This window comes from Lithobates pipiens, unplaced genomic scaffold (assembly GCF_037356315.1).
Source record: "Lithobates pipiens isolate NorthernLeopardFrog02 unplaced genomic scaffold, aLitPip1_a1.2 Scaffold_16, whole genome shotgun sequence".
In the NCBI taxonomy this organism is placed as follows: Eukaryota; Metazoa; Chordata; class Amphibia; order Anura; family Ranidae; genus Lithobates; species Lithobates pipiens.
Window position 1 is genome coordinate 294,059,145 of NW_027507748.1, and position 26,826 is coordinate 294,085,970.

The 26,826-nt window shown below is 41.8% G+C and overlaps 1 long non-coding RNA gene across 1 annotated transcript; it reads left to right on the forward strand.

Annotated features, from left to right (window-relative positions):
• The first annotated feature begins 3,154 nt into the window (after positions 1–3,154).
• On the forward strand, positions 3,155–6,693 carry LOC143982651 (uncharacterized). Its single transcript, XR_013274494.1, has 2 exons — positions 3,155–5,278; positions 5,623–6,693. It is a non-coding gene; the product is annotated as an uncharacterized LOC143982651 (long non-coding RNA).
• The last annotated feature ends 20,133 nt before the right edge of the window (positions 6,694–26,826 follow it).

Genomic DNA, 26,826 nt, shown 5'->3' on the forward strand with positions numbered 1-26,826 from the left:
GTGATGTGTGTGTGTGGTTGCAGGCTTCAAAGGAGTAAGAGACAATACATCATGCTTCCTGAGGAATGGACATACATGTGAAGGAATGCCTCTTGGCGAAATCTATTGGATGGAAGGCAAATGGGGGTGGCTACGAGTGGGTGTGTACGTTTCTATGAAAAGGCTCACACACAGACAATGTTGGCCTGTTTGCTGTAAGACCCTGCCATGTGGTGATTCAGCCTAATTTGGGAGATGGCTCCGGCCTAAACCTCATGGTGAAGGCCCTGTCCTGGTCTGAGCCTAGCTGATGCAGCAAAGCCTCGCAGAGGACCGTGTGATAAGTATCTTTCATATTATTGTATTGTATGTTCTGAATGTAAGCTGCGTGATATTGTAATGTCCTTTTATTAATTTATGTTAGCTTTCCTAATTTAATGGGAAATAAATAAGATAGTGTTTTACTAGCAGCAATGTGTGTGTTTTCATAAGTAACTTTATATCAGTGTGTTTAGTAGGGTTTAATAAATTAGATAACTATGGGAAGAGACAAGGTAGTAGTAGTCTGTAGAGCACAAAATGTCTTTCATTTGGCACCCCAGATAACATGTGGCAATCCTAAAAGCTGCATAGAACTTACAGGACAGAAGTGCTCGGATACAAGGCAGCTGATAATGCCACATTAAGTGTGGTAAATCTGTACTATGGATAGGCAAAATTGAATGGTTTTGAATGATATCAGGTAAAAGTGGTAACGAATTAAGAATAGAGAATGCTAGAAGAGCGATTTGTTTTTGTTTTGTGTGAGTTGTAAGAGATAATGATAATTGAGTTTGATTTAGTACTCAATGCAGTGTTGGTACGTTAGTACAAATAGAAGTGTGTATTGTGTGGATTGTATGGTTGTGAAATGGAACTTGTGTATACATATGTTAAAAAGTATGCCTCTGCCAGTTACCATTCATGTGCAGATGAAACTCTTGAAAGCCAGTATAAGATTCTATTATCTCAGTGTCAGCAACATAATAGCAAAGTATCGGGCAAACAGCTAAAAAAAGTTAAGAAAGAAAAGTTGGCTAATGAAATTGCAGTTTTGCTCAGAATTAAAGTTATATCTGAGCAAATGGGGGGGAAGTGGGAAGTAGAGAGGAGGCATCTGAGTGAGGACATAGCGGAAGTCAGGGAAAACCTTCTAAAGATTGCAACAGCCTCCAGTGATGAGATGGATGAATTGCAGGCAAAAGCAAAAGATTTGTCAGAGAGAAACGGTGAACTACAAGAACAGATCCACAGTTACAGGATGGACTGTAATATGAAGAGCAAAGTTGTAGAGTCATTGCGAATGAAATTGTCAGAGATGGAAGAGTTGGTTATGTCTTTAGAAAGAGAATTAGCAAATGTACGCTCCCAGCTTCTTACTACAGAGAAAGTTATGGTATCGCTCAATGAGCACAAAGGAACATGCCAATTGGCCGATATCTGCACGATCAATGAGGAGAAGGGCCGTGATGAAACACAGTCTGCTATGGCACCTATAGCTTCAAGGCAGAATGAGAGTTTGATTACAATCCAAGAGAGACTTACTTTGTGCCAGATGTTGGGTGAATTTAATGCCCTGGAATCACCAATGAGTCTGTCCAATAAATTTGAAGCTCTAGTAGTTAAATTCCATTTGAGTAATGAGGATGCATGCTCTCTTCTGAAAGCATGGCTACCAGGACCTTTGGTAGGCCAGTTATCGGCACAAGTTAATGATAACGTAGCAGATGCAGAGGTGCGGAGGAAAGAGTTGCAGCGTATTGTGGACAGTCGTGATAATGGTATGAGTGATTTGCAACGAATGAAATTTAGGAGAGGAGATGACCCAATTTTGTTCTGCAGTGAGTATCTTGCATTGTATATGAAAGTGTTCAACTGTCCTGACTTATTGGAGGACGATGCAAGTTTCATATACTCAATGGCCAATAAGTGTTATGTAAGCTATCCCACTAGAATGGCTCTGAGGAATGCTAGATCCTACCAAAATTTTGTCAATATTCTCAGAGACTTCTGTCAAGAGTCCAGGGAAAGGGAGTATGGGTCAAAGGCAGATGTGTCCGTAATAAGCAGAGGTACAGGAAGGCAGAGAAAGTTCAGACATAGTAAATGGAAAAGACCTAGATTTCATAAAGTCCTTAAAATTGCTAGCATTGAACAGGAAACCCCAGAAATACAAGTACCTACAATGAAAACCCCCACCCAGGGCAGGGACAGTGTAACTCAAAGGCCTGATATGAAAGATAGCAGCCAGGGCAGATTACACAGTTCTGAAGGAAAGATAAGGAATGACAGTTCACACCCTAAGCACAGCCAGCAACAAGACTGGATGAACATTCCAATATTTGCGCCCTGGGCTAATCTACCATTTTGGCTTGTATGTAATTGGACACAAATGGCATTGACATTTTTCTTGGGTAATATGGCAAAGATTTCCAATACCACTGCGTAGTATAGAAAGGTATGGCAACTATATTGCATTAATGGGAAAGGCTTTGGGGACTTAAAAAGTCAATTGTCATGATAATTGTGTGTAATCACTGTCTTTGTATTTTTTTTCCACAGACCATGAAAGAAGTTAAATGGCTTTAGATACTAACATTTGCATTTGTTTGCAGGTCTGTCAAAGTGAGAACAACAGTGGTAAAATATATGAACATGGGTTAGGTTATTGTAAATGCATAATCGATTATCACATGGTACCATGAGCTCATTAGTTAGTAATTGTTTGCAAACAATGAAAAATAATAGTACTAAAAAGAGTTACAAATGAAGCTAAAATGTTGTGATGATACATATGCTTTGTTTTGTTTTTGTTTTCCCCATTAACGAATTGTATTTCAGATTGGAATAAGCACTCTTTGCAGGAGAAAAATCCATGGATGTTGTCAACTAAAAGTTGAGTGTTTGTCATTGTTGTATGATGGTTGTCTTGTCGTATGATGGTTGTCTTGTCATGTTGTTTGTGTGGTCATGGCCAGATTTTTTAAGTTTTTTACATTTTTTTTTAATTTTATTTTTTTTTGATTTTATTTTTATTTTTTTTTATTTATTTTTTTTCTTCTAAATTTTTTTTGTTGATATTGGTTTAGTCCTCTATGTTAGTTATATTTTTATTCAGGTGGAAAAGTAGTAGGTCTAAACCACCTGAAAGGGGGGGAATTGACAATGCCCTCAGTTAGAACCAGTCACCTGAAAAGGGGTAGTGCATACATCGTAAAGATACAGATAGATGCATTGTTTTTTTTAGTTTGTAAAATTTGAAGTTTTTGAGAAGCAACACTGACGTTCAGTTTTAAACGTTTTTTGATCATACCATGGGGATCCATTTTACAGTGGGTGTAGCCTAAAGAGGTCATGGTTGTTTGGATAGTTTGGTCAGAGTTGCAGAAGCCAGGAATACTGAGGTCCTGGGCTCCAAGGAGGGAACTATAAGTAAACATGATAAGCGAGCAGATATTGTGGATAAGAAGTTGATACTGCTCTTGTTTTTCACTTCCAGAATCCAAGTGGAGCGAGAATTGGAGAGGCTTCTGGAAGATGGATGACAGATGATCATCTGGTTGGCAGTTTGTCTGTGCCACACCATACCACAAATTTGTTCTGATAAACATCAGGAGAGGAAAAAAGGAAAAACTTGAAAGATTCAGATTATGCTTGTTTTTTTTCGTATGGACAATTTGGTGCTAATGCTGAATCTGAAAGACTGTGCCTAGCAAGAGAACTTGTGAAATATTTTTGCTGAAGTCTCTCCTGATGAATGCAAACATGTTATTTATACATGTGCAATGGGTTGGAGGTTGGGGAAGAGCTATGACACATCCAATCCGTCAAAACATGAAAATTTAAAATATGTGTTTTTTTGTTGGAAGGAGGAATTGAAAGAAGAAAGGTTTTAATGTATTACATGTATTGATGTAACGGAGTTAATATGGTGCAGGTACCCAGGAGGCATACTGGCGCTTATGCATAATAAGGTAGCTGTGGATCGGACTAAAGGGTGCCAGGTGACACATCAATGGGGGAAAACTTCCTCGTAGGGGTGGTGGCTCAATCCTAGCGGTCCTAGAGAGAAGCTTTCGGTTACAGGACATGCGGGACACCAGAACTAGACATGAGGAAGATACGCCCGGTTGGTGTCTCACCTGAGGAGGTTGAAACCCTGCACAGATAATGCCAGTAAATACACACAGGAGCATGCTCCGTTAAAATAAAGGGAACAAACGCTGGCTACCAGGGTACCGTAGGACTTCACCACATGGTGCTGCAACATCTCATGGTGGTTGACAAAAACCTATCACCCTATATGTGCTGAGTATACACTGAATCAGGTGCGGTTATTGTACCAGTGACTTACTCCCAGAGATGAGAATGAGGTCCATGCAGGATGCTTATTTCTGAGGAGTAACCCGAAAGAGGAGGGATGTATTCAGCACTATATTGGGGGGGAACAATAGCTGGGATGGGTGTTGTTAATGGAGGGGACATCAGCCTCCTGAGGAACAAACTCACAGCCATAGCTTCAGAGAAGGAGCGTGACTTTGTTACCCCGGGAGATTGGTGGTATCCTTGATAACATTCAATGAAATCACAGAAGCACTCAGGTTAGAGTGGCTCCGGATTTTGTCAACCATGTTGAGAGGTTGGTAGGGAAGACAGAAACCTGTCATTGGCTCTGGCGCGCACTCTGTGGCAGGTGGAAATATCAGCCAACATCAAGCTGATTATACCGTCTCTGTATGAGGGGCAGTGGCCTGATGAGTTAGCGTCACCGCTCAGTAAGATTTTGCCAAAACACGTTGCTTACACTAATCCAAAATAGTGGTCGAATGCCTGTATGGGTGGTACTAAGTTGGATTGTGAAAGGAGTTATGCTGTATGTTCTCATATACAGAAGTGCAGACTTGGTCTGTATATTTGGTGGCATCAATGGGCTTACTGACTGGGGACTCTATCTTGTTGCATTTGAGGCTATATCACACATGTGATCAGAGAAGATGAACGCTGGAGGCAGGTTGATATTTCCCTTTGTCGGAAGCATGACCATGACGTCCTTTGTAGGCCAGGTCAATACATGGGGATGAACGAATAATGTTGGGAAGTTATTTCTCTCTGTATTCTGGATGGAGAGGTCATTGCTGGGAAGAAGGCGCCCAGGTATTATTTAGGACATAGGCGAGTTTTTGTTTCTTTGTCCTAAAGAATACCGGTGTAGTGTTAGTCATGGGACTCGAGGGTTCCTTGAACCTAACCGGAGGTAGAGGTGCATGGTCCACAATGGGCATGATCTCTGAAATCCAGGTACAGGGGTGGAATTGTGTGGGTTTGGTAATTGTTGTAAACTTATATGTGTAGTTAAGCGATATTTATCTAGAAGGGTCTCCCAGTTGTCTATGCAAGTTGAGGGACGATTTGACGGTGAGCTCTCTGTGTACAAATTGGAGATGTTGCTGCCAAGTCAGAGCCCTGCAACGCCGCTGCAAGCAAGCCTGCCTAATCCCGACCCGTATTTACAGTAAAAGGTTATAGGAGGTTGGGAGCAGGGTGCGTAATACATATATAGGTATATATATTATGGTAATAAGTTGATTTATGTTTGTGGTAGAGTGTGACCTATGGGTATTGTAGGCTAGTAATATGGGCAAGAAAGGCCCTCCTCAAGACTCGGTATTTGAAAGCTGGTTGATCTGTTACTCTGAATGTGTGCTGGTGAGTGAATGGACACCCCCTGCCCGTATTGCCGTCCTGAAGATACCGAAGATCCAGAATGGTGGCATGGAAGCTGTCGCTGAAGAATGATGATGGTGTATCACTCAGTGGCAAAGCGGCACGTGTTGGGAAGCACCACACGGTAACACAATTATGGACTGCTCCATAGAACCTGTTTCTGCACATGTTGGAAAACACAATATGGTAAGACCATTATGGATTGTTCCACGGGAGCGGTTTCTGAAGCACATGTTGAAAACCACAACACATTACAGAGCTAAGGACTGTTCCATAGGTACTGGTTCACACGTTAGGACAGTTATGGACTGTTTAATAGGAACCGTGTCTGAAGAGGGGTTGTATGCGCCTTTCAGGCGCAAAGTGGCATATGTTGGATTAAATTCATATAATGCTTATGTTATCTGTTTATTGTTGAGGTAACCACTTAGCCTCAAATGAATGAACCACATGAAAGCTTTGTAATCAGAGGAACAATAGCTGGACTCGGACCCCCCCTGCTGTGATGTGTGTGTGTGGTTGCAGGCTTCAAAGGAGTAAGAGACAATACATCATGCTTCCTGAGGAATGGACATACATGTGAAGGAATGCCTCTTGGCGAAATCTATTGGATGGAAGGCAAATGGGGGTGGCTACGAGTGGGTGTGTACGTTTCTATGAAAAGGCTCACACACAGACAATGTTGGCCTGTTTGCTGTAAGACCCTGCCATGTGGTGATTCAGCCTAATTTGGGAGATGGCTCCGGCCTAAACCTCATGGTGAAGGCCCTGTCCTGGTCTGAGCCTAGCTGATGCAGCAAAGCCTCGCAGAGGACCGTGTGATAAGTATCTTTCATATTATTGTATTGTATGTTCTGAATGTAAGCTGCGTGATATTGTAATGTCCTTTTATTAATTTATGTTAGCTTTCCTAATTTAATGGGAAATAAATAAGATAGTGTTTTACTAGCAGCAATGTGTGTGTTTTCATAAGTAACTTTATATCAGTGTGTTTAGTAGGGTTTAATAAATTAGATAACTATGGGAAGAGACAAGGTAGTAGTAGTCTGTAGAGCACAAAATGTCTTTCACTCACACACAACCTACTTGGTCCACAAAGGTCCTTATAAGGACTGGTAAGGTATAGGGTACTACAGTACATAGGGTTGAGTGAGGTACAGTCAGCCATTCTATAAGGACTGGTATCGGACCACAATACATAGGGTTGAGGTGCACTACTGCTGACTGCTGCCCTATACTGCAGCAGTCCTTCATCGGTATAGGGACTGAGAGTTTTGTCACAGGGTCATTTAAAAAATGACAGGCAGAGGAAGAGGCAGGCCCTTCCGCAGGGGTGGTAGGGGTAGGGCAGGAGCAACAGGCTTGAGCCAAAGTGGGAAGTTGCAGAAGGTGCGTTCAATTACTTTAAAGGACGCACCAGACTTGGTTGAGTGGCTCGCTCAGCCTTACTCTTCTGCACCCTCCTCATCCTCTCGATCTGCACCCTCTTCTTCACTCTCTGCTATGTGCACCCCCAAAGACACTACCACCAACAACACCACCACCACCACCACCACCACATACCTTCCGCTTGAGTCACAGGAATTATTTTCTGATCCATATCAAGACATTTCTGATGCGCAGCCACTCTTGGTATTGGATCAGGAAGAGGAGGCAGCAACAACCGCTACTCAGCAGTCTGACGACAGTACCCAGGTCAGCCCAAGGAGGAGGTTGGTCCCCGGTGTTGCTGCCTACTCCGAGATCTCTACTTATAGCGGTGGGGAAGGTGACGTTGATGATGACGTGTCTAGTGATGTCACGTGGGTGCCCACAAGAGAGGAAGAGGAGGGGAGTTCAGAGGGAGATATGGACCAGAAGTTAGGGAGGAGAAGCAGGAATAACTTACATTGCACAGGAGGGACAAAGCAGACTGCAAATGTATTAGGAGTGAGTCATCGACCATGTACGGTCACATCTGGCGCTCCCAGGACACCGGCATATGGCTCTGCAGTGTGGAATTTTTTTAACGTGTCCGCTGCTGATAATAGCGTTGCCATCTGCAATCTTTGCAGTCAACGCATTAGTCGCGGTAAGCCCAACACTCACCTAGGGACGACCGCCTTAAGAAGGCACATGAGCAGCCATCACCGAGCCGAGTGGGAGCAAAGGAACACACAAAGTCACACTGCAGGCTCTCACCGTCCAGCCTCGTCTTATACTTCTCCTTCTCCTCTCTCCTCACAATTCTCCTCCACTCCACCTTCCATCACGCCAAGCTTACATTTTTCTGCAAAAAGGCAGGCTTCCGTGGGCCTAATGTTCGAGCGTAAAAAAATGATGACGCCGGATAACCCTCTTGCCCAACGGTTGACAGCTGGCTTGTCAGAACTCATAGCCTGCCAACTACTGCCATATAAACTGGTGGACTCGGAGGCCTTTCACAAATTTGTGGCCATTGGAACACCACAATGGAAGGTCCCAGGAAGGAAGTATTTCTCAGAGAAGGGCATCCCAGAGCTATATGGCCATGTTCAGCGGCAAGTGAATGTATCTCTGGCACACAGTGTCGGTGCCAAGATACATCTGACCACAGACACGTGGTCTAGCAAACACGGGCAGGGAAGGTATATCACTTTTACTGCCCACTGGGTGAACCTTCTGACGGCCGTCAAGCATGTAACCCATGGCACCCGTGTACATTTGGTTTTACCGCCACGGATTGCATGCAGGCCTGACTCTTCTCCTCCTCCTCCTACTCCATCCTCCTCCCTCTCCTCCTCAGCTGACTCCTCCTTTTCCGCTGCTAGCGTCTCTTCCACTGCGCCGCCCAAGCTCCCCAGAACCTATTCGACATGCCAGGTGAGACGTTGCCATGCCGTGCTGCGTCTGTTGTGCCTGGAAGCCAAGAGCCACACTGGCCCGGCACTCCTTTCAGCTTTGCGTTCACAGGCAGATCAGTGGCTCACCGCTCAATTTGACAGTTGGTAAAGCGGTGTGTGACAACAGTGCCAATCTGCTTAGCGCATTGAAACAGGGCAAAATCACGCACGTGCCATGCATGGCACACGTCTTAAACTTGGTCGTGCGGTGATTCCTTGTCAAATACCCTGGGGTCCAGGACATCTTGCGGCAGGCAAGGAAAATCTCGGGCCATTTCAGAAGATCTTACACGGCCATGGCTCGCCTTGCTGACATTCAGCGGCGACACAATCTGCCGGTCAGACGTCTTATTTGCGATTGCCCGACGCGATGGAACTCAACCTTCTATATGCTTGATATGCTGCTCCAGCAGAAACGTGCAGTTAATGTCTACCTGTATGAACTCTGCGGCAGAACCGGTTCTGGGGAGCTGGGTTTTTTTTCACCGCGCCAGTGGCTGCTCATGCGCAACGCATGCAGACTTCTGCGCCCATTTGAGGAGATCACCAAACTGGTCAGTCGCAGCCATGGCGCCATCGGTGACATGGTACCTTATGCCTTCTTTATGGAGCACGCTGGATGAATTCCCAGGGGGGGCTACTCTATCTGAGACAAGTGAACAACAGGAATCTGAAGAGGAGTCAGAGGAGGATGGTGCCGGGGCGGATGAGGAGGAGCAAGAAGAGCATGCTTTAAACCTTTCTGGGATCCCTGTTGTGCGTGGATGGGGAGAGGAGAATGAAGAGGACAACATTATCCTGGATGATGAGCAGGAGCCAGGCCACCACACCGCTTCCACTTTAGTGCAAATGGGGGCCTTCATGCTCCAGTGTTTTAATAGGGACCCCCATATAAAAAGCATAAGGTTCAAGGACCAGTACTGGGTGGCAACGTACTTAGACCCCCGGTACAAACACAAAATGGCGGAAATGTTACCGCTGTCACAGAGGGCTGTCAGAATGCAGCACTTCCAGGCCTTGCTTCGAGAAATGCTGCATTCTGCTTTTGCGTGCGCTGGCAGAGGAGCAATTCCCACTCCCAGAGAAGGAGTTGTGTGTACCAATCCAACAGCGCCTGCAAGAAGAGGCCGGTTTGAAGATGTGTTGGTGACTTCGGATATGAGGTCATTCTTTCAGCCGACCCATCGACAGGTGTCATCCGGATCCAGCATCAGGGAACGCCTAGACCGTCAGGTGTCCGACTACATCGGGTTAACGGCCGATGTGGACGCTCTGAGGAGTGATGAACCCCTCGACTACTGGGTGGGCAGGCTTGACCTCTGGCCAGAGCTTGCCCAATTTGCAATCGAACTGTTGGCTTGCCCCTCATCCAGTGTCCTGTCCGAAAGGACGTTCAGCGCAGCAGCGGGGATCGTGACCGATAAGCGTACTCGCCTAGCTCACGACAGTGTTAACTACCTCACATTTCTAAAAATAAATGAGGCATGGATCTCGGAGGAATTCAACACATGTGACCAGTAGACCATGTATATGTCTATAAACAATTTTTTTAATCGACCACAGAGACCTGCTTTCTTCATTTGGCTCACTTCCTTGTCCAAAAAAAGCACACCGTACTATATGCCCGTACCCTCCTCTTTGAGGTTGAGCGGTGTCATATTTCTACTGGGGCTGCTTATTATGAGGGGCTCCCACCATCCCTGTGCTGTGCTGACATCCTCCTGGGGCTGTACGTCTGCTGTGCATATTATGAGGGGCTCCCACCATCCCTGTGCTGTGCTGACTTCCTCCTGGGGCTGTACCTCTGCTGTGCATATTATGAGGGGCTCCCATCATCCCTGTGCTGTGCTGACATCCTCCTGGGGCTGTACCTCTGCTGTGCATATTATGAGGGGCTCCCACCATCCCTGTGCTGTGCTGACATCCTCCTGGGGCTGTACCTCTGCTGTGCATATTTTGAGGTGCTCCCACCATCCCTGTGCTATGCTCATTATGAGGGGCTCCCACCATCCCTGTGCTGTGCTGATTTACTCCTGGGGCTGCTTATTATGAGGGGCTCCCACCATCCCTGTGCTATGCTGACATCCTCCTGGGGCTGCTTATTATGAGGGGTTCCCACCATCCCTGTGCTATGCTGACATCCTCCTGGGGCTGCTTATTATGAGGGGCTCCCACCATCCTTGTGCTATGCTCATTATGAGGGGCTCCCATCATCCCTGTGCTATGCTGACTTCCTCCTGGGGCTGCTTACGGTGCAGGTGTCAGTGCTGTATATCACGGTGCTGATGTCAGTGCTCTCTGTCACGGTGCTGCGGTCAGTGCTGTATATCACGGTGCTGGTGGGAGTGCTTTATGCCACGCTGCTGATGTCAGTGCTCTCTATCACGGTGCTGCTGTCAGATCACTCAATCACGGTGCAGGTGTCATTGCTGTATGTCACGCTGCTGATGCCAGTGCTCTCTATCACGGTGCTGCTGTCAGTGCTGTATATCACGGTGCTGGTGTGAGTGCTTTATGTCACGCTGCTGATGTCAGTGCTCTCTATCATGGTGCTGCTGTCAGTGCTGTATATCACGGTGCTGGTGTGAGTGCTTTATGTCACGCTGCTGATGTCAGTGCTCTCTATCACGGTACTGTTGTCAGATCACTCTATCACGGTGCAGGTGTCATTGCTGTATGTCATGCTGCTAATGTCAGTGCTCTCTATCACAGTGCTGCTGTCAGATGACTCTACCACGGTGCAGGTGTCATTGCTGTATATCACGCTGCTGGTGATCATCTCCTGAACACTTTTCTTTGCCTACCCTGGTCCCGGACCTTCCCTCTCCTCCATTGCCTTCATGCGCTCCACAGTCCTGAATTGTCACAACAATTTCCCATATAAAAAAAGAATGCTTGTAGTTGTTGATCCCAGATTCACCTTATACATGTGTTATGTCATTGGCCATGTGGTGGGACTATGTTTGCACAACTATTAATTATTTTGTCGCTGCAAATTTGACCTGTAGGTTTGCGAAGTTCGCCTCCCATTGAAGTCAATGGGGCCCGCCGCAAACGTTAAGGTTCGCGAACTATCGGCCGCGGAACGTCCCGTCGGAAGTTCGTCCATCACTAATCTCTAATAGCTATTAACACCCCTCTTTGTTTTTTGGAGAATTTTTTTTGAAAAATATGAGGAAAATGTTTATGTTGACATTTGGGAGATGCATCTTTAGCAAAATGTGTCTCTTGAACACATATGTCACAATTAAAGGATAAGGCAGACCTCCACATAGAGGTTCGTTTCGCTGGGTGATTCAGTCCCCTTGCATTTAGGGACAATATTTTGAAAAACATATTAATATATATCAAAATTAGATGTTACTATAATTCTATATATTCCTAAAAGAATATTCTCTAGTTTCTATATTTGTTAGTATTTGTTATATGATCAGTTCAAAGTTACTATTAAATCATGCACACAACAATGTAGATTTTTTTTTTTCAAACCTATGAAAAAACGAGTTATTACTCTATTAGTAGTTATTTGGCAATATATATTGCAAGAGGAAAAAAATAAAAAAATTAATTAATTAATAAAAAATAAAAAAATGGAGAGAATAAAAAATAAAAAATAAAAGAGTAAAGAAAAAAATATTTTCCAAGAGTCAGCAGTAATCCACTCAAAGGAATTCTGACCAAGATAGGGGGTGAAGTTCAAGTAGTAAGGTATTGAGCATCAAACCAGACCGTATATGTCAGTAATGCATTTAACAGGCAGGAGTATTTCATTTGTATTTAATTCTATTTTGTTCAGGTTTTTGGCCAAAGTGGAACAAATTAGGTTTTTCCTTCAAGGCAGGGGTGTTATGTGGAAGATCAACTATAATACCCCATTTCTGGAGTAATTGCATGCCATCTTCAATGGTAGATATAGCAAAATGTTTCCCGTTGTAAGTGGTCAAGGTAGTGGCTGGATGTCTCCATTTGTATGTGATCTTATGATTAGATAATGCCTTTGTTACAGTTTTGAGCTGTCTTCTCATTTATAGTGTAAATTGCGAGAGATCGGCGAATAATTGTATATCTGAGTATGGTGGTGGCAGAGTAGTTAGCTCCCTCGCTTTGGAGAGAATTTGCTCTTTAGCTTGATAAAAATGAATTTGCAGAATAACATCTCTTGGAATTGATTCTAGATGTTTTGGTTTGGGAATTCTATGAATACGATCGATTGTAAGTTCAATCGGCGATAATTCGGGCAATAATGTAGAAAATAGTGTATTTGCATAGTTACGTAAGTCCATAGGTAGAACTGACTTTGGTATTCCTCTCATTTAAATGTTTCGACGTGAGTGGTCCTCGAGATCTGCCAGTTTCATCTTGACCCACATGGAATCATCTTTTTGTTCTGTACATGCATCCACTAGCTCATTCACTGTTTCAGTGCATTCCTCCATTTTGTTTTCAACGTATTGCAGTCTACCATCCATATGTTTCATATCAAGAGAGAATTTATGAATCATGGAGGATAGATTAGATATAATAGATGATTGTAATGACACAAGCATTTCTTTCATTGTGGTATCTAGTACTGGCTGACCTGATGTTGGGAAAGCAGCTATATATGTCTGTAATGAGGACATAGCATTATCACTATGCAGAGCTGTGTTCACAGTATCAGCTGCCTGACAAGATAAATACAGCTTCATCCGTGATTTTACGGGTCCCTGAGATGTTGGGGATAGTTGAGAGGAGCCATTAGAATATGAGGATGATAATTCCTCATCCATTTCAGGTGGATGGCTATCATAAAGGTTTGTGTGAGTTTTATTATTTTTCCTCACAGCTCCGGCGCACCATCTTGGGTTTTAGTCAGCTCACTGCTCTGTTTAAATGTAAATGATGACAGCTTTTTTGGTCCCCTTTCTTGTCCTCTTTTGTGAGACATTATTGCCCCTACTGTCCCAGGAGTACTGTAGAATATTTAGGTATGTTTTAGAGGAAAATACCTGCCTGTTTTTTGCTGTTAAACGACCAGTTGTGGAGAGCTCTAGGCTTAAGCAGCCATCTTCTTCAGCGCGCAAGCCACGCCCCCATTAATTCAAATTTCAAAGACAGCTAAACAATAATGTTATAAACTTTGATTTATATTACAAATGATCGTGACCAAAATAGTCATAACCCAGGATCAGCTAATAACATAGTATTCACTAATAAACAATCACCATACGAACGTTGGTTCAAACATACGAACGGTATACAAATGCGTACAAGTTGCTATTTATAATGGGAACGTATGACAGGTACTTACTTTTTAGAAGCACCTTCTTTATTTTGAGGAACTGATTCGGCTCCCTCAGTTTAATGTCGGACCAGCGCTTCCTCAACTGGTCTTTGGACCGTCGCACCCCAAACTTCTCCTCCAGAGTATTCACTACTCTATTAAGGATTTGGTCCTTGACTAAATTGGGATGCAGGTATGGGCCATGTTTCCCATCATAGTCCTCCCTCCTCATGATGTCCACCATCTCCACCATTTCTTCAAAGGCCATGTTGGTGGCCTTGAATCTCCTCCTCCTACATCGGGATTCCTCCTCACTAGACTGCATCTGTGTCTCTGCCATGCTTATTTCGACTACGCAACGAAGGGAGAAGGGGCGGGGAATATTACAGAAAAGGAACGTCAGGGCCGAGCAATGCGAGCGGAGTTTCACGCATGCGCACTGTATGTCGAGCTTAACACGCGGACTGTATATAGGTCCAGTGGAAATATACGATGGACTCCACCTTATACACGATCGGAAATTTTAAGCACTTAACCTTTTTGCTAGATATGTGTATAAAAAGTTTATCATATTCATATATATATATATATATATATATATATATATATATATATATATATATATATATATATATTAGGGGTGCAATGGATCGTCACTGATCCATGATCAGAACAGGTCACCCCGCTTGGATCGGCACATGCCTAGCTCCGAAGCGGCGGCCATCTTTCTACACCCAGGCGTTTATAAAGTACCTTGCCAATACTCTGCAGTACCCTGTCAATACTCTGCAATACCATGCCATACCCTGCCAATACTCTGCAATACCCAGCAATACTCTGCCATACTCTGCAATACCCTGCCAATACTCTGCCATACCCAGCCATACTCTGCCATACCCAGCCATACCCATCCATACTCTGCAATACTCTGCAATACTTTGCAATACCCAGCCATACTCTGAAATACTCAGCCATGCTCAGCCGTACCCAGCCAATATTACAGTGGGGGAGATTGTGGATATTACAGTGGGGACTATATGGTGGTGGAATTTTCACAGATTTTTGCAAATTCAATTATCATTTGCTCATCCGAAAAATGATCCGATCCGTGAATCTGATCCGAGGAACGATCCGATTCATGAGTTTTTTGATCCGTTGCACCCCTAATATATATATATATATATATATATATATATATATATATATATATATATATATGATAATTAAAATAGTCCGGACATGAATAAAGACAACAATTAAAGACAACAATTAAAGTCAATGGTACACGAACGTTAAATATTAACAAAGCATTGCAAAGCATTGCAGAATCTGTAATATGGTCACGGCCCAACGTCATGACATTTGGAGAGCGGAGGTTTGCCGCATACGCCGTGTATAAAGCACGAACGTATGATGCAATGTAACGTTCAGAATAGGCGCGAGATGAACACAAGCCGACGCAAGCTGAAGGTAGACACGAAAGAAAGGTACATTTCTAAAATTTGACGCTACCACTGGTACTATAGACATGTTAGAGTATGCTGCTAGGCATACTATAGACATCCACACCTAACCACCGTGGGGGCCTCAGAAGCATGTATAACAGGGAACGGAAGAAAATAGAGGAATCCAAAAAGACTGGAGCAGCAGCTGAAGAGGTCTATGTTCCCAAGCTCTGGTATTTTAATAGCCCATGTTTTAAGGGATCAAACAGTACCACATAGATCGCTCTCTACACTGCCCTCCACATCAGCTGAGGCCACCGATACTGAGCCTGATCTTACACAGGTTGAAGAGGAGGAGGAGCTCAGCTTGACTCTGGTATAGCATTGTTTAAAAGCTTGGCAAAAAAATGATATATAAAATATGTGTGTGTGTGTGTGTGTATATATATATATATATATATATATATATATATACATATTGTGCTGTTCATTAGATGCTAGTATGCGTAAATAATTAGTTGTCTTAAAAAAGTGAGTTCCATATCAATAGACAAGTAGTGGCCAAAAAGGATTTGGACAAGAATGATAAATGCTGGAGTCATATTGATAGTCTTTACTAATTGGACACATTCCAAATTAAAAAAGTAATGATCTGAAAAGTATTTGTGATGGATGACCAAACATTAAAATTATGTTTTTTCACACACAGAAACTTTTGAGCCAAGAAGAGGCTGGGCCCAGCAGCCAGACAACGGAGTGCAGAATCCCTCCCCTGCGTCCTCCTAAAAAAAGGGCCAGTAAGAGCCACCACCTGGATGAGGACACAGCTGACTTCCTAAGTAGGGCTACTTCGGTCCTCACCACAGCACCCAATAGTGCTGATGGGTTTGGCTGTTTTACAGCTAATAAACTCAGGGAAATTTATCCAGATCAAAGGGAGCTCTGTGAGGGTATCATAATCCAGCACTTCAGCAAGGCCAGGAAATGTGAGCTAACCAACAAATCTCATGTGTGTAATTTGGACCATACACCTTTACCTCCTCCACAACAAGCCTACCCACCTCAGCAAACCTACCCACCTCAGCAAACCTACCCACCTCAGCAAACCTGCCCACCCACCTCAGCAGCATAGTGGTCAGCCCCAGGCTGCACAACAAGGCCAGTGGTCTGGGGAGTTTAGGGACTACTAATTTAGCATGTTAGATTTTTTGATTTAAGTCTGATTTAATAGGCTATAGCTTTGGTTTTCGGTGTATCATTTGCTCTTTTGGTTTATAATTTTAAATTTAGAATTGTGATGACAGAAAATACCGTATATACTCGAGTATAAGCCGAGATTTTCAGCCTCTTTTTTGAGGCTGAAAGTGCCCCCCTCGGCTTATACTCGAGTCATCGCTGTCTGCCCGCTCGATCAGCGTGTCGAGCAGACAGACAGCGGCCATTCTGATTCAAAAGCCGCGCCTCCGGCTCCGCCTTCGCCTGTGATAGGCGGAACACTGAATTTCCCAGCAGCCTGTGTTCCGCCTATCACGGGCATCCGCTCATCCTCGTACTACGGACGAGGATGATACGACGTCCGTGATAGGCGGAACACAGGCTGCTGGGAAATTCAGTGTTCCGCCTATCACAGGCGAAGGAGGAGGCGCGGCTTTTGAATTTTACAATGGCCGCCGACGAAGAGGGCACGGGACGGAGGCAAGGCAACGCACGGCACGGGACAGGACAGGACGGGACGGGACGGGACGAAGGCAAGGCACGACACGGGACGGAGGCTCGGGACAAAGGCTCGGGACACAGGTAGGCTGGACACACACACACACACACACACACACACACACACACACACACACACACACACACACACACACGGATGGAGACACACACACACGGATGGATGGATGGATGGAGACACACACACACACACAGGGATGGATGGATGGATGGATACACACACACACAGGGATGGATGGATGGATGGAGACACACACACACAGGGATGGATGGATGGATGGATGGAGACACACACACACAGGGATGGATGGATGGATGGATGGAGACACACACACACAGGGATGGATGGATGGATGGACACACACACACACAGGGATGGATGGACGGACACACAGGGATGGACGGACACACAGGGATGGACGGACACACAGGGATGGACGGACACACACACAGGGATGGACAGGCATGTCTCACCCTCGGCTTATACACGAGTCAATAAGTTTGCCAGTTTTTTTGGGGGTAAATTGGGGGCCTCGGCTTATATTCGGGTCGGCCTATACTCGAGTATATACGGTATGTCTAAAATAATACTAAGAATTTGATTTATTTTGTGAATGCACAATAAAAAAAAAGGCCAAAAAAAAAACAAAATTTGTTTTTGATATCATTAGAACACAAGTCATATGTAAAATATGTTTGTTAGTACTTCGTCAGTATCACCAGAAAATCATATTTATTATTATTAAGCCATTAAAAATTAAGACAATGTACGCTGCATTTAGAAAATGCAAATTTTGACACATCACGAATGTGCTATCTACATTACGAATGCTAGTTTTACTCGACTGACCTCTCGGTGCTGGTCCTTGCTCCCGAGCATGCGTGTTTGTACTTCGGAATAAAGTCCGATGATTTTTGTGTATACACGATCGGACTTTGCTCCATCGGACTTATGTTGTCAAAAAGTTTGTTCGTTCACACAGTCAACAAAAGTCTGATAAAAACTGAAAAAGTTTGTCCGATGAAGCGTACACACGGTTGGATGTTGCTCCAAAACAGCTAATTTGCATGTTTGCTGTCAAAAAGTCTGATTGTGTGTATGGGCCTTTAGTATACAGTCATTTGTTATATGTCCTGGCGTTGGTCAGCAGAATGGAAGGCTGAGATGATCTGCATATCCACACCCTAAACAAAGAAACGCAACAGCACTGCCCAGAAAATGATACTTAACCCCCCTGGCGGTATTCCCGAGTCTATCTCAGGATGGAGATTTTATACCAAAAGCAGTAACCCTGAGCCAGACTCTGGATCACATTGCTGAATGCAGGGAGAGTTTACTTACCTTGTCCCCTGGATCCAGCGATGTCCCCCCACTGTACAAATGAGCCATTCTCCACTCGATCTATCACATTGCTGGGCTCTGTTCCCTGCGAGCGTTGTGGCGCACAGGGACGGAGAACGGCACCAAATTCAAAAAGTGAAACACACACAATACACGTAGTATAATGCAATCCTACAGATTACATTGCTGTATGTAATTATTTCACATCCCCTTTGTCCCTAGTGTTCTGCCCAGTGTCCTGCATGTAGTTTTATAATATAAAAACTGTTCTTTATGCCTGGAAACTGGAGATTGTCCATAGCAACTAAAACTGTCCCTTTACATCAAAAATGGTTTTAGACCACCTAGAAAACAGCTATAATAAATTAGAATCACTCGCAGAATTGAGGGATAGCGATTTGTGGGGAGATCCATCATCAAATACTGAAAAGTAATGACAGTGACAATTCTGCAGCTGAGAAAATTTCAGTGTTTTTGATTTGATTAAATTATTGAATAATTTTTATTATTGTTATATTATTATTTGGTGTAATTATTTATAGTTATTTATTATATTATAATTTATGATTTCATTTTTCAAACTTTATCATACCCGGGATGTCTGCTAGACTCTGGTTTGGACAGATTTAAGTAAGTTATTCCTAAGAATTACAGGACTACAATATAAAATGCCAAATTTCCATACAAAATAATTGTACTGCTTTCAGCAACTAAAATCTGAAATAATCATACCACCAGGGAGGTTAAAGAAGAATTCATATTGGGTACCAAACATGCCATCTAATATTTATTTTCATGGTTGCCCATGCACAATCAGCTAGTAGTCCTGAATAAATATTTCTCCATATTATCAGGGAGGCCTCTCTATAGGCACCCTTAAGAAAGCATCAGTGCTATGTAGCTATAGCCCTGCTACCTATGATAATATTAAAATAAAGAATTCCAAAATAAAGATCCTTATTCTTCATGTCAGCACTGATTCACAATCATTTACTGTTGCCAGTTGCTATCAAGAAAATCAGTTGATAGTTACATAAATAAAGAAAACAATATTACGTTGAGTAATGTTTTAAAGTAATTTTAAAAATATATATATTTTAATATATGCAAGATACCTTAATACAGGACAAGGGGTTCCTAGACCACTGGTTTCTCACTGAATTCTTTGATTGATCTTTTCAAAGGGAAAAAGAGAAGGGGAATGAGTCACAGCTCTAGCAGGTGTCTTCCAATACCCAGTAGATCCCAGTAATTCATTTTCTACCTGATGCTTACTGCTGGGATGGTATATGACGCCTCCTCTAGCTTTCCTCAGTACCTCAGTGTCTGTGCCAAATACTTGGTTATTGATACTCTGCTCCTGACCTTGATTCTGATTTCTACTGTGATCCTGTTCCTGTTAATTTCCTGGTTCCTTTACCCTGCCACCTCATATCTGTTCCCTTTGTTCCTGATCCCAGTTCTGGTCCCCTTCCTGATCCATCTACCTGTTTGTACCTTGCATCTCCTGTCACACCCAGCTTATCTGCGCTCTACTTTCATTGCTCTTATTGTGTTATAGTTTGATTGCTTGTTAGGTATTCTGTCACTCGGTTCACTGTCCAATTATATTCTTATTTTGCCTTATGTTCTGTTTTCTGATGTTGGTTGGGTTTTTTCTTTTTTATTAATAAATCATATTTAAATCATACATAGTCTGGTTTCAGTTTCATTAAGTGCAGTTACACAGATCTATTATCTTTGCTGTAGCTGGATACCAGTACTGGATATATGAACAGAAAACACACTTACTATGCAGACCCCGCAGAGGAAGAGTAAACTTTACAACTGCTGCATATTCTGCCATGCAGTAAGGAAACATAACATTTCTAATTCTGCACCCAAAATCAGGTTTCTGGATCAAAACACTTCTGAAATCTATCCTGATTCCAACTAACAACTGAACCCTTACCTTGTACAACCAGCTCATTCCCCACAGTTATACCTTTTGTACCTATCAGGAGCGTGTAGTGCTCCTGCTCCATCACAGCTGTCTCATTCCAGCATCCCAGTTTTGGCTCAGATGCATTCTCCCTGTCTGCTTGTTCCCCTGCAAGGTGATTAATGTAGCCAGTCTCTAGGTAGAGACCAAACCTGATTTAAGTCAACCAAGCCTGCAGTCTCATATTTGTGATATTGTATTTAACACATGCTTCAAGCTAGTCTGCTAGTCTGGATTCCCTTGTTGATGACCTTGGATTGAATATTGAATTTGCTGGGAACTCTACCTGCCTTTTGTCCAATAGGTTGAGCATAGTTTTATTTTCACCAATTTTCTCTATTTCATGCTGCTACTCTGAAATGTTTTTTGTTTTGTTTTCCAGAGCTCAAAAGTTCCAGCTCAGCTTTAGCAAAAAACTAAATGAGTCAAGGGAGTGACACATTTTCCTTCCTCCATCTCACTACTGTTCGTTCTGTTCAGACAAGGTCACATTGAGTTTTAATCAGAGAGTGAGAGGCAGAAAGTAAACATTTTCTGCCTTGATTCATCTTTATAAAACCCAGAATGCATTATGAAACCAGTATCAAGTGTACATACTGTAATAGCGTTTACGGTAAGTGTAAAACAAAGATAATAAATAAACAGAAAGTATACTGCGTTTTTAAACTGTTTAAATGCTACAAAAATGACTCAAAACCATTAGAGTGTCTTTTAAAATGGACCGCCTCAAAAAAAGTGTAATTTTAGCTAGTTATGACTTCTCTTTTATAAATCCATTTTGATTTTCTGTTATTGTTTGCTACTATATTTTTTGTAAAATATAGTCCAAGAAAAAAAATTATAGTCGTTTTTCAACTACTGAGCTGCATTTCTTTAGCACATGGGAACAAATGCAATATGCTCATCTATGTTACAGAGGCTAGTATATTTTGTCCTCTACAATTATATTTTAAAACTAGCTTTTAGAGGTCCTGTATCAAAAAATATATTCCTCTTAGACTTTTGTCTGGTGCATTGCATTAAAGCATGTGTGAGTTGCGTTTTAAGGCAGCCTATTCAAAAGAATTTATTTAAAAAAAATTGGAAAATCCTGTGCTTATCCTCCCACTTAGGTGGGGCAAAATAAATGGTAAATGTGACTATTTAATAATTGAAACAATATAGAAAAGCTACAACCAAAAAGGTCGGAACCTCTGGCACAAAACATAAATAATTAAAAACAGGTGCGCTAATCAATAATATATGAAACAGTGCAAACAAGGGCATATAGTCCTCAAAATGATGATGAATGGGTACATTTAAAAATTGGTGAAAAAAAATGTATAATGAAAAACTTTTTGTGAGCAAAAATAAAAAGATATGTATAAAGAAATAAAATTCAATACACAAATTGAGTAAATGTCCAACTAGAAGACCCTTTAAAAAAGGGATTGAGTTACACCTGGTAAATTAATACTTCAGTGTCCTTCAAATTTCCACCAACATAAATCATGAATATCCCATCAACACACATATGCGTCTCTTACCTAAGTGACTGGATCTCATATTATAGAGATCTTAAACACTAAATGACAATACTGACAGGCTCTGGCAGGCTGGGCTGTAAACCAGCGGATATTTTCCAGCAATCACAGAAACCTCCGTATCAATGGATATACAGACATCCAATGTGGGGGCTCAAAGATAGGCTCAAAACATGTGTGGAAGAAGAGGGAAGCCTGTAGAATTTCCCCTGTAATAGACTTTAGCTGAGAAAAGAGACTCCTTTCCCAGCTGATGCCTACTACGGAAAAACGGGTTGGGTCGAGCCCATTGTGAGATGTTCATTCGTTAGAGCAGGCTGGTGCAGACCGCCACTCTGTTTGTAGTTTTTTTTTTTTGCTTATTTTCAGTTGCCTTGATGTGTGCAGTGTGTTGTTTGAAATAAATCCTTTGTTAAAACTTACTACACTACAAGGCTTCCCTCTTCTTCCCACACATGTTTTGAGCCTATCTTTGATTAAATGTCTGTGTATCCCTCGATACGGAGGTTCCTGTGATTACTGGGAAATTGTATCTGCTGTTATGACCCAGTCTGCCAGAGCCTCTCGGAGTTGTTATTTAGCCTTTGAGATCGCTATAATCTGAGTTCCACTCACTTTGGTAAGAGGCACATATGTGTAGTGATGGGATATTTACGATTTATGTTGTTGGAAATCCCTCCTTTAAAGGGGTCTTCTAGTTGGACATTCACTCAATTTTTGAATTGAATTGTATTTCTTTATATTTTGCACACAAAGTTTTCCAATATATATTATTTTCACCATTTTTTTAATTTGCACATTCATCAAGTTTTGAAGACTGTATTCCCTTTTTTGCACCGCTTCATATACTATTGATTAGTCCACCTATTTTTAAATATTCAAAAGAATTGACTAACGTTGCACCAAAACATTGCAATAATATGGACATGAAGCATTTTTTGGAAACACAGTGCACCACAAACAAGTTAATGTGCTACCGTTTGTTGTGGTGTGCTGTAAATTATGTGATCTGGAACTGCATTGGCTTAGCGAATTGGTGAGGAAAAAGGGAGAAAGGTTTGGACTATATCGGTAACTCAAGGACAAGACAAGGATATGTATAATTTTATGGAAAATAAATGTAATAATATATAGAATATAAAAACATTGTGGAACAAAACCACATTGACAAAATAGTTAGATACAACTCATAGTTACTAACTAGTTAGTATGCATCTAACTATTTTGTCAATGTGGTTTTGTTCCACAATGTTTTTATATTCTATATATTATTACATTTCTTTTATATAAAATGATACATATCCTTGTCTATGTCCTTGAAGTAATGAGATAGTCCAAACCTTTCTCCCTTTTTCTAGGGGAACTTCAGGTGACTCCAGGCACTATAATCTATGGATGATGGTACCCACTCCTAACCTAGTAAAAACTCTCAATTGAGGGGCAATATCCTATTGATCAACAATTGGCAATAAGTTTTTAAACTTTAATATTTGCTAACTTGATTCTTTTTTTGCAGTTTTTATTACATTCTTTATATTCCATTAAAAAAATATCAGTATCCTCAATCTTCGTACATTTTTCTGGCATACTGCTTTTTATTGCTACATATGTTTTTTTTATAGGAAATGTATGTGCTACAGTGATTGTTTATTGTATATTTTAAAATTTCCCATTTAGATTTGGTGTCTTTTTTTTTTTTTAAGTACACCTTTCTAGTCTCAAAACAAGGCTGATTAAACTATGCTATGCTACAATTCTTAGTTTTTGTAACCTATTTGTCAAAACCCATATTGAATTGGAACTCATTATTGTACAACATAGGTTTTATACTGGGGAGCTACAGCTCATTGAGGGAACCATGAATGCCAACATGTACTGTGACATACTGAAGCAGAGTATGATCCCCTCCCTTCGCAGACTGGGCCACAGGGCAATATTCCAACATGATAATGACCCCAAACACACCTCCAAGACGACCACTGCCTTGCTAAAGAAGCTGAGGGTAAAGGTGATGGACTGGCCAAGCATGTCTCCAGACTTAAAGTTATTGAGCATCTGTGAGCCATCCTCAAATGGAAGGTGGAGGAGCGCAAGGTCTTTAACATCCACCAGCTCCATGATGTCATCACAGAGGAGTGGAAGAGGACTCCAGTGGCAACCTGTGAAGCTCTGGCGAACTCCATGCCCATGAGAGTTAAAGCAGTGCTGGAAAATAATGGTGGCCACACAAAATATTGACACTTTGGGACCAATGTTGACATTTTAACTTAGGAGTGTACTCACTTTTATTACCAGCGGTTTCAACATTAATGGCTGTGCTTTGAGTTATTTTGAGAGGACAGCAAATTTACACTGTCATACAATCTCTACACTCACTACTTTACATTATAGCAAAGTGTCATTTTGAAAGGATATAATAAATATTTAAAAAAATGTGAGGGTTTATTCAATTTTATGAGATATTGTATGTAATTAGCTAGCATGCCAAAAATGTTTGAGTGATCAAAAATTATTAATCAAAGGTACATTTTCTGTATATGAACTGTGTCCTTGTGTATACTGTATTTCTGGTGTTGGTAACAGCACTGGTTATGGGTTACAAAGATACTTAGAAAGTTTATTCAACATATGGAAATTGGAGTCAGTTAGCAAATTTTAAATGGATGCTCAACTCATGGAGGAACCAAAATGAAGAAGTCATTCAAAGCTATGCAATCAGAAGCAAAGCAGAGATCTGAGAAAATATATTGCCATGAGACTAATGTTCTGAGCAGATCTGTTTATCATCATAAAAATATGTCTTGGAGGTGAAAAGATGAATCTTTATTCTCTGGATGCACTAGACATCATTGCTTTTTGCCCAAACCCCCCATCCAAAATGGCATTTTTTTCTCTGCTTTTTGTGTTTGTTTTTTACGTTGTATGGTCCCCCACCCCAAGCTGCTATCCCCACCTCTGCTGTAAAGATGCTTCAGGTTCCATTCACCAAGACTGGGCCAGCAATGCATCATCAGTGGGCCAGGCTGCCTGAACCAGGAAAAGGCACCCAGCGTTTAATGACATCACGAAAAAGCGTGAGAGACCTAATTTGTGATGATGGTACAGCAGATCACAGCAGGGCAATGCAGGATTTGCTGGCTGGGTGTATATGTGAATTCTGCACAATAATAGTAAAAAAAGGTAAGTGGAGGAAACAATCATGGGATGAGTGTCTGTGTATGTGTGGGGAGTTACTGGAGTTCTTGTACCTCCCACCCACAAAACTGGTACTATTCTCACTGCTATTTGATGCCGGAATTCAGTAGTTGTGAACTAAAACTGCTTTATTACATTGTCCACAATGCTGCCTCTCAAGCCTTAGCTGACAGTCAGACATTCCCAGACCTGATGCTCAGGTCCTAGATAGACCATAACGGGATCCATATTCAAACAGCAATCCTGAGGAAGGGGGAATACTTTGTCCCCTGAAACATGTTGGCTATATTCTACCATCTGTACTCCAAATAAAAAGGTTTTATTTTACAACTACTGTATTTTGGTTACTCCTTTACATTCACCTCCCTTAATCACTACAGGAGGGACCACCTGGCTGCACCCTGAGGTAGCAACCCATACCCATAACAGGGTTTACCAGCTTCACAAAACAGTTGGGCATCAATCAATGGAAAGAAACCTTTCTTACCTTGCCCTTTAGACCTCTTATTTTCAACCAGTGACTAACTAAGTCAGTCCAGCACGATCTCTACTCTTCAAGAATATACTGCTATTTGAGACATCCTAGATTCTTTTTTAATTTGATACCAATAAACATATCTCCTTAGGAGATTTGTCCCCTGGCATTCTTTTTCTCCACTCCTCATTTTCTGTTGTTTCAAGCTACACAATTAAATAACTAAATTGCATTTACAGAAATACATCTCTAGCCTTGTTTTTTTTCTCATTGTTTCATTGTTTTACAGATCTTCAATACATTTGTTGTTTTTCATTTCTGGATGTGCCGCCCTTCCTCCTTGTTCTCCATTGTTTTTTCTCAGAAAACTTTGCTTATAATATCACAAATATATACCGGTTTCAGTAGTACGGCCTTCACAAATGTACTGATTACAAGTACGTGAGCGTTTTTTTCTAATTCCTTTTCATGTAACCATAATCTATCCCACACAGACAGTGTAAAACAAAAATAATGCACAATAAAAATAAAAAAATATTTCTTTACATCCTAGGTTCTGCACATCAGTGGTCCCAAAATACATGCAAAAATAGACACCTAAATACATATAAATAAAACAGCACACAGTTTAACAAAAGTACTCACCAATGGTAGAACCAGAAGCATATTTCTCTATCATGGGCCAGTAAACTACCCATTAAAGGACCTAAGAAACGTATCAGATCGCAAATTAAGAGAATAATTATATTGTGATAGTATTATATTAAAGGAAATTATGTTAAAAGAAAAGTACAGTAAGGTTATGTATTATGTATATAATTGTATTCTCATGAAAATTACAAAGAAAACATACATGAAAGAACATGTGGATAAAAGCAAACTATATTCCTGTCAATGTGCCAGATTTAATAAACGAGGAGCAAAGTTAATAGAGGGTAAGTAAAGTAAATGTTGCTAGGACTAGAGAGAGGTATTTATGACGACAAGCAGCATATCCTAAGAGGCGTATAAACTAAACAGCATTATTTATTCAAAGTTGAATGCCTGATGGGTTGGTTGTTGCAGCTACAAAGTACATTTACCACCATGTGAAAATGCGTTGGATTGAGTATAATGCCCCCTATATTTGAATTTAGTGTTCTTCGATATACCATTGTTATAATAAACTGAATTTTAAAAGCCACCAGGCTTGATATCCAATCAATAATTCACCCTTTGGTTCCTGTGGAAGGCCTTTCATATTGTTTGCTCTCAGAAACACTTTCCAC